Genomic DNA, 16,067 nt, shown 5'->3' on the forward strand with positions numbered 1-16,067 from the left:
ACAGACAGAAAACACTATATTTTGACAATTTTGGGGGGATTAAAATGTTGTATATAATCAAGTAAATTATATATGAACAAATCCCTCTGTAAAAACCTTCAGGATATAGACAGGAATAAATATGTAAAGTTTGGTGTCTGTAAGTGCTACTGAAGTGGAGATTTATGGCTCAGTGTAGGAGAAAAAACTCATTTTGAGAAAACGGCCTTTAAAAATATGTATTGTAATTGAAATCTATTGACACAAATAGATAAAGTGCTATAAAAGAAACACTTAACAGTGTCTTTTGGATGTTTTCGTTCTACTAGTCTGAAAAAACACTTTATAAAAAACCAAAAAGCCCAAAATCTCAAAATTGACAGGTGCATGAAAAAACAGTGTTTTTGCCTGCAGTGTCTCCCCTTAATACAATTGATAATACAATTATCACCAAAAAAATAAAAAATAAAAATAAATAAATAAATAAATAAAAACGAACAGTCTGCATTTAAAATTGAGAAATAAAAGCTTCTAAAATGAACATGTCGCTAACTAGCTTAGCCGCTAGATGCTGAAATAACACATTAAACTATTTGTGCATATAACTCGATATATTGCTTTTGAATCCCTTGTTTCATTTGCGTATTGGAGCAGGGGACCAGGCATTAATAGACCCTTTCGGACTGCAGGAACCTTTTCATAGTACCTGTGACGAGCCGGTTGCCCTCCCCCTTTTCTTCATCACCACCCCGTCCCTTATTCGCCGCCCTTCACCAGGCTCCCGACTGGAGTGGGTGTGTAAGAGAGGAGGGGCGTAGAATCAGCGAGGGCTGGCGGCGTGTGATGAGGCACAGCTGGACTGAATGAAGCCTCATCACCGCCGCTGTTAAATGCCAAGCGCGCCTCTCCTCGAGAGACCGGTCTCTTCCCCCGTGCATGCACGCTGGTGTCCTCGTGGGTCCAGGAAGGGTGCGTTGAGGGACGTCGCGCCACCAGAGATGTGAGCCGCAGGATCCAGAGTCAGGATGAAAGCCGCACCCGTATTACGGCCGACGGGCCAGGATGCCGGGCCGTTCAAGTCCCGCCAAAGGCCGAGGAAGAAGAGGAAGAGCCGCCGCTCAGAAGAAGGCGCCGCCCCTCGTAACCGGACCAGAGCGGGAGCGCGTGCGGCCACCGAACTCCGCCCCTTCCCTGGACCCTTCCTCCTGGAACACTGCCCTCCTTCACAAGCCCCGTAGCACAACGAGGACACCAGATCCCCTGTTTCGTTTGGACACTTCTTCCCCCTTGGACACTTTATTTTATTGATTTTTGTTTAATAAAAGCCTCTCCGAGGCCTGACACCACACCCACTGTGTCTGTCGTTGGCTCCGTCACATACCCGAACTAATTGTGGAACTACCCACTTTTTGGCGTGTTCGCACCGCGGGAACTAGGAACCGTTTTAGTTCCCGGAACTCCGTTTGGAGGAACTAATTAGCTCCTACTTCAGAGTAGGGTCTAAAACAGTTCTAGGAACTATCGTGATGTAAGTGTACGCTGATTGGCTAAACGCGTACGAAAACGCCCTCACCCGCCATGATTTAAAACACTGTGTAAACATCGCATCAACTTATATTTCGCAAGAATGGAGAACAGCGATAGATGAACGGACGCTGAAGTGCAGGCACTTTTGAACATTTTGAACTCTTTTCTGATCTTTCAATCGCTTGACGTATAAGTTACGTCGACATTCCATGTCCATTATTGTGAACCCCACAAGACACAACAACAACAACACCGCTCCGATCACAACGTCCTCCATCCTCCTGTTGTTAACGTTGTTCTTCTTTGTTTTCGTTGTTGAACGCCGCGCACAAATGACGTTGCTATCGACCGGCTAACATCACTTCTTAGTACCCACTGTCGGTGCGAATGCAACCCTTTAAATGGTACTGGGGAATAGTTCGCGCAAAATCATCCCAGTACTGTACTTTTAGTTCTGGAACTAAAGCGGTGCGAAAGGGGCTATTGATACGATGGACATCGCTGATTCTACTTGGCAGATCTCGGAGACATCTAGTAAATACTGACATTTTGGGCGACGCGAACGAACTTAGCAACTGCATAGCAACACCCTGGAAACCACCCAAACTCCCTAGCAACCACATAGTAACATGATAAATACTTTCCAGTTGTACAGTGTCACCCTGGCAACCACCCAAAACACCTTAGCAATGTTGAATATCTTAACAACTGCATAGAAACTCCCTGGAAACCACCCAAACTCTCTAGCAACCCCATAGTATCATGTTAAATACTTTCCAATAGGCTCTGTGCACAAGCGTAGCGACGAACTTCCGCTATCGCCAGAAGTTGGGATATCAGTTTCCGGTTTTCATTCGCGTCGCCCAAAATGTCAGTATTTACTAGATGTCTCCGAGATCTGCCAAGTAGAATCAGCGATGTCCATCACATCATTAATGCCTGGTCCCCTGCTCCAATACACAAACGAAACAAGGGATTCAAAAGCAATATATCGAGTTATATGCACAAATAGTTTAATGTGTTATTTCAGCATCTAGCGGCTAAGCTAGTTAGCGACATGTTCATTTTAGAAGCTTTTATTTCTCAATTTTAAATGCAGACTGTTCATTTTTATTTATTTTTTTATTTTTTGGTGATAATTGTATTATCAATTGTATTAAACATCTCCCCCTCTCAGTTTCTAATAAAGATCAGGACACAGGTGAAGCATTGTCTGGTCATTGTGCTACAGGTCCATTTAAGAACACTTTAGCATACTTTTTTTAAAGTACTTATTATGGAAATAATTTAAAATAATATACTTAACTGTAACAACATGTGATGCTTTTGGACACTTAACTGCACATTAATAGCAATTAAATGAAAATGTGTACTTTTGTTGAACCACTTAATCTATCTTTATCTTTATATGTAATTTCACAATTATTCCAGAAACTTTAATTTGACATTATTATAAAGTGTACTTTTAAAAATTGTCCTTGTTTGTTAAGAATCATAGTCATGAAATTGGGCTCCCTTTTAAGTACACTCAGGTAGCCTGTTATTGAAATTATTAATATTATCTGTAAGTGAATTTAACATCACAATATTATAATATATATTCTGAAATTTTCTAAAAAAAAAAAAAAAAAAGATTTAACTTGTTACTAAATTATTAGTGTTTTTGAAGACTATATTTAAATGAGTGTTGAGATGAAGGTGACGGTAATCTAAATGCAAAAATAAGGTAATGCACAATTAAATATTCAATGGTATATACACAATAACAATGATAAATAAAATAAAACCTCTAGTATTGCCCACTTTTTTTCAAAAACATTTTGATATCCAACAAAAAGCCATTCCAGCTAAAAACGCTTAATTTGCCACCACTTACCTGCCTACTCTAAATGTTTTCATTAGATCTGAGTAACATTAAACATGAATGACCTTGGCTGAATCTTTAGGAATATCAGGAACACCGAGTTATAATAAGTAATATGATTATAACATGAACAAGAATGCATGCAGTAACACGAATGGGGACTACCAAGGTAAACTCACCTGCCAATTTTAGCCACTGTTTTCATTACATACTACTTTAAGAGTTATATTAAACATGAATTACCTTGGCAAAATCCCCGGGACATTAGAAACGCCGGGTTATTAAAGTAACGTTAACAAGCTTATAATTGTGGGTTTATCAATCCTAGCTTCACCATACACTCGAACTGTGAGTTTTCTCAGCATTCCTCATCATGGACCTGTAGCACAATGACCAGACAATGCTTCACCTGTGCCCTGATCTTAATTAGAAACGGAGAGGGGGAGATGTTTAATACCATTAATAATACAATTGTCACCAAAAAAAAAAAAAAAAACAAACAGTCTGCATTTAAAATTGAGAAGGAAAAGCTTCTAAAATGAACATGTCGCTAGCTTAGCCGCTAGATGCCGAAATAACACATTAGATTAAACTATTTGTGCATATAACTTGATAGGCATATGCGTTTGAATCCCTTGTTTCGTTTGTGTATTGGAGCAGGGGACCAGGCATTAATGATGTGATGGACATCGCTAATTCTACTTGGCAGATCTCAGAGACATCTAGTAAATACTGACATTTTGGGCGACGCAAATGAAAACCGGAAACTGATATCCCGACTTCTGGCGATAGTGGAAGTTCGTCGCAACGCTTGTGCACAGAGCCTATTGGAAAGTATTTAACATGATGGGGTTGCTAGGGAGTTTGGGTGGTTTCCGGGGAGTTTCTATGCAGTTGTTAAGATATTCAACATTGCTAAGGTGTTTCGGGTGGTTGCCAGGGTGACACTGTACAACTGGAAAATATTTAACACATTACTATGTGGTTGCTAGGGAGTTTGAGTGGTTTCCAGGGTGTTGCTATGCAGTTGCTAAGATATTTTACATTTCTGAGGTGTTTTGGGTGGTTGCCAGGGTGATGTTGTACAATTGGACAAAATTTAACATGCTACTATGCAGTTTCTAGGGAGTTTTGGTGGTTTCCAGGGTGTTGCTATGCAGTTGTTAAGATATTCTACATTGCTAAGGTGTTTCGGGTAGTTGCCAGGGTGACACTGTACAACTGGAAAGTATTTAACATGTTACTATGTGGTTGCTAGGGAGTTTGGGTGGTTTCCAGGGTGTTGCTATGCAGTTGCTAAGATATTTTACATTGCTGAGGTGTTTTGGGTGGTTGCCAGGGTGATGTTGTACAATTGGACAAAATTTAACATGCTACTATGTAGTTGCTAAGGAGTTTTGGTGGTTTCTAGGGTGTTGCTATGGAGTTGTTAAGATATTCCACATTGCTAAGGTGTTTCGGGTAGTTGCCAGGGTGACACTGTACAACTGGAAAGTATTTAACATGTTACTATGTGGTTTCTAGGGAGTTTGGGTGGTTTCCAGGGTGTTGCTATGCAGTTGCTAAGACAGCTTACATAGCTGAGGTGTTTTGGGTGGTTGCCAGGGTGATTTTGTACAATTGGAGAGTATTTAACATTACTATGGGGTTGCTAGAGAGTTTGGATGGTTTCCAGGGTGTTGCTATGCAACTGCTAAGATATTCTACATTTCTCACATGTTTTGGGTGGTTCCCAGGTGACGTTGTACAATTGGACAAAATTTAACATGCAGCTATGTAGTTTTAGGGAGTTTCAGGTGGTTTCCAGGGTGTTGCTATTGCTAGCATGCTGTACAGTTGCAAGACATTTGACATGGTGTTTCATGTGATTTTGTTTCAGGTTGTTTCCAGGGTGTTGCTGTACAGTTGCAGTGGCAGGCCGTGCATTTCACACCTAAGCCTTCAGTGGCGTCCTACATAAATTAATCCACCTCTTAATACCATTGTAATGATGCCACGGCTATAGAAACCATAAATATTACACAGAAATGCAGTATAACAGGGCATTGCATCACAGACAGGTATCTTATGTAGCGAGAATGAATGCTATTACTAAAGCTAGAAACCCATTTAACACAATTCAACAAGTTGCCGCAGCTGCTCTATGCACATCATCTCTAGCTGAAGCATTAACCTAACAAAATGACACAAATATAGTCCACCCGATGTTCTTACAGACATTAATTAACTCAAACATATTTATACCTTACAGGTAACATTGTTATAAAACAAATAAGGCAATTACATGTGTTTTACGGTTGACCCAACAATTTAACTAACTCTTACTGCTTTTCGTCTTCACCAGTCTCCCCGTCGGTCTGCCAGAGCGCTGCGGGAGAAAAATACTGGTTAGCACAGCTTTACTGGGAAAGTGAGCAAGTAACATCAAAATAATTCATACAAGACAATGAAGAAAAGTGTATACATGTGTTTTAACATACCCCTGACTCTCATCTTCACGCCGAGTCTCTCCGCGGGTCTGTCTCTGCCTGCAGCGCTGAGGCTGGAGGAGAAGACCAGTTAATGTTAATACAGCTCGACTCGGGAAACTGAGATATTCTTACGGAAACTTAAACCTGGCTTTATATCTTGCAAATAACATCAGAAAACAACGCATTGTGGGTGTTCGTGCAATTAAATGAGTGGAGACGACATGCGAGCTGGATGCTGAAGCCATGAACTGGCTAACTTTATTTACCCGAACAACCCACTAGACAAAAACTCTGATCTCTTAAAGGGGAAAACACACACTGCCGCCAACTAGCATTCTTAAAGGGGAAAACCTTACAAGCACCGTATGTGGATTCTGTCAAATCTTTAAACATAAGTCGCCACACAAGGTGGGCACTGGGACGAAAGCGGAGACATGGCTGCGGAGGGTGGGACGGATAGGTGGGCCAGACCACGGATTGTCGGTATCAGGCACAAAGTGTCTGGCCATAAACCAGTTCCACTGAACAAGCAAGTAAATCCTCCTTAGGTGCCGTACGAAGTCCCAACAACACCAATGGGAGCCGGTCATACCAGTTGTCATCCTTCAAGGCAGCTCTCAGTGCAGACTTCATGAATCGGTGAAAATGTTCACACAGACCATTCGCTTGATTAGCTCTAGTGTGATGACGATTAATACCCTAATAAATTAGAATGCCTTGGAAAAGTTCATTTATTTCAGTAATTCAACTCAAATTGTGAAGCTCGTGTATTAAATAAATTCAATGCACACAGACTGAAGTAGTTTAAGTCTTTGGTTCTTTTAATTTTGATGATTTTGGCTCACATTTAACAAAAACCCACCAATTCACTATCTCAACAAATTAGAATATGGTGACATGCCAATCAGCTCAAAACACCTGAAAAGGTTTCCTGAGCCTTCAAAATGGTCTCTCAGTTTGGTTCACTAGGCTACACAATCATGGGGAAGACTGCTGATCTGACAGTTGTCCAGAAGACAATCATTGACACCCTTCACAAGGAGGGTAAGCCACAAACATTCATTGCCAAAGAAGCTGGCTGTTCACAGAGTGCTGTATCCAAGCATGTTAACAGAACGTTGAGTGGAAGGAAAAAGTGTGGAAGAAAAGATGCACAACCAAACGAGATAACCGCAGCCTTATGAGGATTGTCAAGCAAAATCGATTCAAGAATTTGGGTGAACTTCACAAGGAATGGACTGAGGCTGGGGTCAAGGCATCAAGAGCCACCACACACAGACGTGTCAAGGAATTTGGCTACAGTTGTCGTATTCCTCTTGTTAAGCCAATCCTGAACCACAGACAACATCAGAGGCGTCTTACCTGGGCTAAGGAGAAGAAGAACTAGACTGTTGCCCAGTGGTCCAAAGTCCTCTTTTCAGATGAGAACAAGTTTTGTATTTCATTTGGAAACCAAGGTCCTGGAGTCTGGAGGAAGAGTGGAGAAACTCATAGCCCAAGTTGCTTGAAGTCCAGTGTTAAGTTTCCACAGTCTGTGATGATTTGGGGTGCAATGTCAACTGCTGGTGTTGGTCCATTGTGTTTTTTGAAAACCAAAGTCACTGCACCCGGTTACCAAGAAATTTTGGAGCACTTCATGCTTCCTTCTGCTGACCAGCTTTTTGAAGATGCTGATTTCATTATCCAGCAGGATTTGGCACCTACCCACACTGCCAAAAGCACCAAAAGTTGGATAAATGACCATGGTGTTGGTGTGCTTGATTGGCCAGCAAACTCACCAGACCTGAACCCCATAGAGAATCTATGAGGTATTGTCAAGAGGAAAATGAGAAACAAGAGACCAAAAAATGCAGATGAGCTGAAGGCCACTGTCAAAGAAACCTGGGCTTCCATACCACCTCAGCAGTGCCACAAACTGATCACCTCCATGCCACGCCGAATTGAGGCAGTAATTAAAGCAAAAGGAGCCCCTACCAAGTATTGAGTACATATGAACATACTTTCCAGAAGGCCATCAACTCACTAAAAATGTTTTTTTTATTGGTCTTATGAAGTATTCTAATTTGTTGACATACTGAATTGGTGGGTTTTTGTTAAATGTGAGCCAAAATCATCACAATTAACCTTTTCAGTGGTGAGTTTAAAATATTCCAGCGGTCCCCCCAGAGTGAGTTTTTTTTAGGCGACCGTTATTTTAGAACGTTTCCCCTTAATGTTTCCATGGCGACGCGTCATGATTGTCACGTGACACACCGCGGCCACAATAACACTGTATGACAGATGGATCGCTTTTATTTCGTTTTTCCTTTTTTATTCAAAATATTCATAAACTTGCTTACCATATAACAAATAAACATTCACAAATATGTGCAAATGAGTGTGTTTTATCGTTTAAAAACAGTTCTAAATGATCTTGATCATGATCTGTAATGTGAGATGGGCGCCGCCATGTTTGTTCGCGCTGCAGTTCAGAGTCCTGTCAGTCGGATTTACATCACGTAAATTCATCAATTTCTGCGAAATACATGCAAGTAAGTGGTGGGTGAAATGGGAGAAGAATAGAGTGAACTTTATAGTTACTTACACTATGTGTATTTGATATGAATAAAACACGTCTGAAAATTATATTTGAATGGATTGTTATTGCTGCTTCCATACACATCTGAGTGTATATTATGAATTCTAAATGTAGTGTTTTACTAGTACTTATGTGTATTTAAATGTCTAAAGCATAAAATACACATTATGTGGTTAAAAACACAGCAAAGATGCAATTATATGACAAGTGCAGCTGCATCTCAGCTTCAGTCAACGCGCGAAAACGCAGTTTGAATTTGGCAGTTATGCGACGTCACCGAACGTTCTAAATCCCATATGTGGGACCGTACTCCCAGTGGCACGGAAATGAAAATCCCATATGTGGGACCGTACTGCTCAAAAGGTTAAAAGAACCACAAGTTTCACAATTTGAGTTGAATTACTGAAATAAATGAACTTTTCCACGGCATTCTAATTGATTGAGATGCACCTGTATGCACGACTGCAGCCCAAAGCTCAGATGTGAACTGGGAACCACAGTCTGAGGAGATGTCCAATGGGGTGCCAAATCTGGCGATCCAGGTGCCAACAAAAGCTTGAGCAATGTCTGCACTTGACGTCGACAACCAAGGGCACCACTTCTGGCCACCTAGTAGCCCGATCCACCATCGTGAGCAGGTGAGCGTACCCCCGAGACAACGGAAAGAGGACCAACAAAGTCAGTGTTCACATGATCAAAACTACGCTTGGGCACCTCGAACTGTGCTAACAGTGCTATAACATGACGCTGCACTTTGCTCTTTGACAGGCAATGCATGAAGCGGACCATGCTCTCACATCTTTCTTTAGGCCGTGCCAGACAAATTTAAAAGCCATCAACTTTTGGGAAGCTTTCGTACCTGGATGCGACAAACTGTGGATGACGTCAAAAACGTGCCGTCTCCAGTTCTTGGGTACAACGGGACAAGCACATCCCAATGAAACATCACAAAGAAGCAAAATGCCAGCCTTGTCAAACATGACGTCAGCCAATTTAAGGCTTGTGACACCTGTCTTCAAGGACTGGACTTCCGGATTGGAACACTGGTCCGCGGCCATACCGGAGTAATTCACCCCCAAGTGTACCGCATTGGTGCTCGCCCGCAACAGGCAGTCCGCTACCAAATTGTACTTCCCTGCAACGTGTTGAAGATCCGTAGTAAATTCTGAAGTGTAAGCCAGGTGCCTTTGCTGGCGGGCAGACCATGGCTCTGAAACCTTTGACATAGCAAATGTCAATGGCTTGTGATCGACAAAAGCAGTGAAGTGCCGGCCTTCGAGTGAAAAACGAAAATGTCGAATGGTGAGGTAAAGGCCAAGCAACTCCTGATCGAACGTACTGCATTTTTATTCATTAGGACGAAGTTGGCGGCTAAAGAATGCAAGTGGCTGCCAATGCCCATGCACCAACTGCTCCAAGACAGCCCCAACCGCGAAATCAGATGCATCTGTAGTAATAGCCAGGGTGCGATTTGTAGGGGGGGATGGGGGGAAATTCCTCTGGTCTATGCATCCCTACCTCTGCTGAATTATTTGTATCCCTGGTGGGGATAAAATGATTCGTGAAATGCACTATGAAGTCCCGTTCTGGATCAATGATTCGCAATCCGTGATCCGATTGGAGCGCTTCGAAACAGTCAAATCATTTTGCGAAGCAATGGTTTAACTGACTCAGAGTTTCAAAAAGCTCTGTTGATAATGTTCTTTGTTCGCTTTCTCTATATAATTTATTCGTTGTTTGAATCACCGGGAAAATGAAATCATTACAATTAATAGGCCTAACTTACAATGTTTTTATTAAATTGTGACCACGTTAATTTCTGTCGTATTAAAAACATTTCATGACGTGACACATATTTACTTGCCTAAAAAGACAGATTTATGATGTGCGTTGTTAACAGATTACACTAACATTAGGTTAGGCTATAACCTTACCCTGGAGAGAAAAAAGTTTTCAAAAGCACCCCCCTCTGCTTTTTTCACAAATCACACCCTGGTAATAGCGATTGGACTGTCCGGAAGTGGATGTGCCAACATGGCAGCCTCTGCTAAAGCCTGTTTAGTGCTGTCAAAAGCTCCAATCATTTCATCGGACCACTTGAGTACGTGGCGGTCAAAAGCGAACAGAGATGCGACAAATGTTCTTCCTTAGATGTTCTTGCAACCAAAATGTCATCCAGGTAGACAAAAAGAAAGTCCAGACCCTGTACCACAGAATCCATGAGCCGAATGGCATGTGCAAAAACTCAAATAACCCAAAAGGGGTGATAACGGCAGTTTTCAGAATGTCGTCTGGGTGAACTGGCACTTGGTGGTACCCTCGCACAAGGTCTACCTTGGAAAAAATAGCTTTTCCAGCTAGCCGTGTCGAAAAGTCTTGAATATGCGGATCAGGGTAGCCATAGGGAATTGTAACATCATTGAGTCTGCGATTATCACCACACAGACGGTAACTACCATCTGACTTAGGCACCATGTGCAAAGGAGAAGCCCAAGGACTATTAGAATGGCGTACAATGCCTAACTCTTCCATGTATGCAAACTCCGCTTTAGCGGCAGCTAATTTCAATGAGTCAAGACAACGAGCACGAGCATACACAGATGGACCTGTAGTAGAAATCTGATGCTCCACACCATGTTTCGGTGTCGCCGTAGAAAAAGTTGGCTGAGTTATGTCGGAAAACTCAGTGAGCGTGTGCAAAAATTTGCAGCTAGGCTCCGAAGTATTTGACAAGGTTTTTGTTGAAAAAAACACTGAGCTGACATGGAAAAGAATTGAGTGTCACAGAGAAAATCTCGTCCCCATATATCATCTGTAATGAAGAGAAGGCAGCCAATATGTCCACTGTCCACAGCATTCACAGATTGTGTGGTACTCTTACCACGGAAATTACAAACGACACTTCTTGGCCTTGTTCCCAAAACGAGCGTGATAAAAACTAAATCTGTAGTCAGTTCGCCATGGTGGTGCTTGTGCAACCCGATTAGCCGCTCCTACCAGCGGATTAATGGAGGCGTTGAAAGATGTTGGTATAGCACAACTCTGTGCAGCGATATGTAGACTGATATGTAGACAGCGATATGTAGATTGCCATTTTAGCCAGCTCTCGTAAGTCCGTAATCGTTGTGCTGGCCAAAGCCGTGTGGTCTTGATCTGTCAATTGTCGAAGGAACAGCTCCTTGAATATAAAGCAGGGCTTATGTTCACCTAACAATATTAACATATGATCCATAAGCTCAGAGGGCTTTGCATCACCCAGTCCTGGTAATGAAAGAAGCTGCCTCGCACGCTCTGATTCAGTCAAACCAAAAGTTCCCAACAGGTAAGATTTAAGGGCACCATACTTGTCCCTCTGCGGGGGTTCGTTTAACAGGCTGACAGCTCGCGATTCCGTGGAGCTGCTGAGTGAAGCTATGACGTAGTAATACTTTGTGTCATCCGCAGTGATGTCGCGCAGAGCAAACTGCGCCTCCACCTGTGCAAACCATGCCGCAGCTTACTGCTCCCAAAACTCCAGTAACTTGAGTGCAACTGCATTGGCCGTCATTTCGTCATCCACAACAACGACAAAAAAACTCCACATGTGGGTGTTCGTGCAATTAAATGAGTGGAGACGACATGCGAGATGGAAGCAGTAAAAAAAAGTCAAAAATGAAATTTAACATACCAAACTTTAGTGGTCTTTCATCTTCACGTTGAGTCTTTCACAGAGCCAGTGCAGAGGAGGTGTGTGGTTGTTTTTCGCGGTCATTTAGTACTTCAGTATTTAGATTTACAGAAGGCTAATATTTTTCAGAATGCATTGAAAATCTACAATAATGCACTGTACACAGCATATACGGTAAGGAACCTGAGAAACAGTAATAAAACTGTGAAAACAAAAATGATTTACAGTGATGCTGTTTGCTAGCTTTGACTAATACGCTCTCTGACCATCCAATCAAAGGACGAGAAAATGGTGACGTTATCATAAGCCTGCTAGATGGCCCTGATGCTGCCAACTCAAAATCTGATTGGTTAAAGCAACGGTTTCGTTGCCATTGATTTTAAGCTACAGACGCCTGCACTGTTGATTCTGAAGTCCTTAGGCAGATTTCTTTGACCCTGGCAACACGATTGCTGAAATATGATTGGATAAAAGCTCTAATTATAAACATACACTACTGGAAGCAGCTCAACCGAGAGAAAAGCTATGAAATGAAGAGAATAAACTATAATAAATAATTTAATACACATTCATGGCAAAATATATTAAAACTAAGTCAGTGATTCTGATAGTGTTTAGGCCAGCAGAGAAGGCTTTGCTGGCCTTGACAGCCCACCACTGTACAGTTGTTACCAGGGGCGACACTGTGCAATTTCAAAATATTTTGTATATTTTTAAACATAGTTTTAACTTTTCTAGAGTATTTTGGGTTGTTGCCAGCCTGTTGCTATGCAGTTGTTAAGTTCCTATGGTGTTGCACAATTGGAAAAAATTGAACATGGTTTTAAGCATGGTTTTTAATGTTACTAAGTGGTTGCTAGGGAGTTTCAGGTGGTTTGCAGGGTGTTGCTATGCAGTTGCCAAGGTTTTTTGTGTGGTTGCCAGTACGATGTTGCACAACTGCAAGGCATTTAACATGTTTTCTTTTTCCCCCAATGGTCTTTAACATTATTTTGTGGACACTAGAGTATTTTAGGTGGTTGCCAGGGTGTTACTATGCAGTTCCCAAGATATTCTTTGAAGTTGCTTAGGCGTTTGGGGTGGTTGCCAGGGCGACATTGTACAATTGTAAGGTCATGTTTTTAACATGCTTTTTAATGTTATTACATGGTGCTAGGGAGTTGTTATTCAGTTGCTAAGATTTTATCAGGTGAAATCTTACAAATGGAAAAGCTGTGTGCAGACGTTTAATCCAGAAGGTCAGGGGTTTGCTAAAAAAGACTAATAATTCAAGCTCATTTGGCTTATAGCTGCTTGACTTTTATGTTGCGTCTGTAGCAGCCACTCATTTCTCCTGGAGTTTCCTTAGATGAAAGACACGGGGGAATATTTACGATGTTTATTTTCTTCTCAGGTCTTCCAGCAGCACCTGCACACAGTTGAGTCAACACAGTGCCTCATTAAAGCCTCGTTTAATGGTCTTCTGGACACATCTGCTGGCTTTTTGCTCTCTCATATCAGATCCGCCCTCGACGAGGCTGTAAATGTTCATCTGCTGAGTGAATCTGGGGTGAAAACACACCTGTAGTGTCGCCCTGCCCTCATGAGCTCACGTCTGGAGACGTGGGTTCGTAAATCCACCTGCCCTGCCCGCTGTTTTCCTCACATTCAGCAAATCCTGGCTTGTTTTTCCTGTGTTTCCTGCACCTGGTGCTCTGCTGCGATGTGCCAACACTCTCGCCCGTCTGTCAGTCAGAGCTGGCACTGGCCACACATAACCCACATTCCTGCCTTAAAGACGCAGGACACCCACAGAACCATCATGCATTCAATCTGCCTCAGAAGTATGGAATGCGGACGGGGACAAAACTCATTAAATGGAACACGTGAAATTTCACTGTGTGAACATGCACTGTTTGTCTGCGTTCCTTTAGTATGTGTAGACACGCACATTCTGGCCATGTTAAGGTGGCAGGTTTTGCCATGTTTGTTTGGTATGAGCAAAGATGCACAGTTTTACAGTCTTCAGATGAAAAATTATTCTGGATGTGATCAAATACTTTTTAGAGTATATCTACATCTAGATTTACATGTATATTAATCATTTTTTAGTTCATTGCGGCATTGCTTTACTGATATACTGTACTAGAATAAATAAATGAATGTTACAATGTAAATTAAGACTTTTTTTCCTGAGAAAGAACTAAAAAGGACATGAGAAATCAAGACATAAGAGTGACATTAAACACAACATACCGATGTGTTATCCCTCATGAACAAATACAACGTCTGATGTCCAGTGTATTCATGATGATATCCATAAATAAACATGATATCTGATGTTTATGTACATATAAAATTATCGCATTACATGTGCAAATATAGTCTCAAATACAGCAATTTCATTGGCTGCTGTGTGTGTTGTCATGTTAACGCGGACAAAAAGTGTGTGCTGACATGGTGAATTTCACACGTTCCTTTAAAGGGCTTTTGGCCCTGTCTGCCTTCCATATTCTGCCTGCATCAGAAGCTGTGTTTAAAACAGAGTCTGTTTAGTCTGTTCTGACGTCAGATGTGGGTGTGTAACCCTAAATTAGAGCCTAAAAAACGTCACTTTACCAGCATCCAGAATCTGCAGTGAGCTCTTCTGAATGAAGTATCATTTCATTTGATTGTTTGTCATACTTTTGTGCTCCAGACATGAATGATTCCTCAAATCATGTGTATTGTTGAGGATTAAAAGTTAAAAGATTTATCAGATGCACTATTTACAAAGAAACATATACACATTATTACACTCTAAAAAATGCTGGGTTAAATACAACCCAGCGTTGGGTAAAGTATGGAAAAACCCAGCGATTGGGTTGTTTTTGACCCAGCGGTTGGGTTACTGCCCAGAAGTTTGGGTTAAACATTTAACCTGTTTAACTGTTGGTTGAAAACAACCCAATCGCTGGGTTTGTCCATATTTTACCCATCGCTGGGCTGAGTGTACATTTTTATATATTTTAAAATAACTACATTTTAATTATATTAAGAAATATGATTAGACATTTATCACTGATATTCATTTATTATAAAATGTATTACTATTAAATTTTTTAACATATTTGAAGATAATGTTCATAAATGTTTTTAATTAAATTTAGCTATTAATGTATATTTTAATTACCATTACTGACAGTTCATTATCTCCCTTTTGTCTCCTCTGTTACTGTGTGTTTGTTTGTGTGTTGATGCTTTGGCAATACAGCATGTAAAATGTACATTGAGAAGAGAGCAAGAGAGAGAATGTCACAGTTACTTAAATATTTTAAAATAATTATATTTTAATTATATTAAGAATAATTATTAGACAAAATATTACTTTATTATTTATTGTATTATTTATTATAGAAAATATTTTACAAATCAAATTTCAACAAGATTAAGAATTTACATTTGGATTAACATTTTATAATAATAATTGACAAAAATATTATTTTATTATTTATCGTACTGTTTAATATAGAATATATTAAACATATCAAATTATACAATTATTTTTAAAAGTATATTTCAACAACATTAAGAATAAATATTGGAGAAAGAATAATTATATTTATTATATTATTTATTATAACATTTATTATGATCAAAAATATTATTTAAATCATTAAAATAAAATGTCCATTAATGTCTTAATGAACGTTTAGTGTATTTAATTTTCTAGTTTGTCTATTTTTATTAAATATTTTGTTATTCATATTTTCATTATCATTACTTCCACTTAATCATTTCCCTTTTCTTCTTTGTATGTCTGTGTGTTGTGTTGATGCTTTGACAACATAGTAGCCTATGTTAATTGTACATTGAGAAGAGAGCAAGAGAGAGAATGTGTCACAGTTACTTTAAAATATTTTAAAATAATTATATTTTAATTCTATTAAGAATAATTATTAGACAAAAAATATTTTATTATTTATTGTACTATTTATTATAGAAAATATTAAACTTATCAAA

General features: G+C 40.3%; 1 long non-coding RNA gene across 1 annotated transcript in view; it reads left to right on the forward strand.

Annotated features, from left to right (window-relative positions):
* The window catches only part of LOC131536215 (uncharacterized), a 38,982-nt gene extending 23,697 nt beyond the window's left edge, over positions 1 to 15,285 (forward strand). Inside the window, exon 3 of the long non-coding RNA XR_009269896.1 lies at positions 13,480 to 15,285. This is a non-coding gene — a long non-coding RNA (uncharacterized LOC131536215). The remainder of the gene's footprint in view (positions 1 to 13,479) is intronic.
* The last annotated feature ends 782 nt before the right edge of the window (positions 15,286 to 16,067 follow it).

The sequence above is a fragment of the Onychostoma macrolepis genome, chromosome 03, assembly GCF_012432095.1.
Source record: "Onychostoma macrolepis isolate SWU-2019 chromosome 03, ASM1243209v1, whole genome shotgun sequence".
NCBI lineage: Eukaryota > Metazoa > Chordata > Actinopteri > Cypriniformes > Cyprinidae > Onychostoma > Onychostoma macrolepis.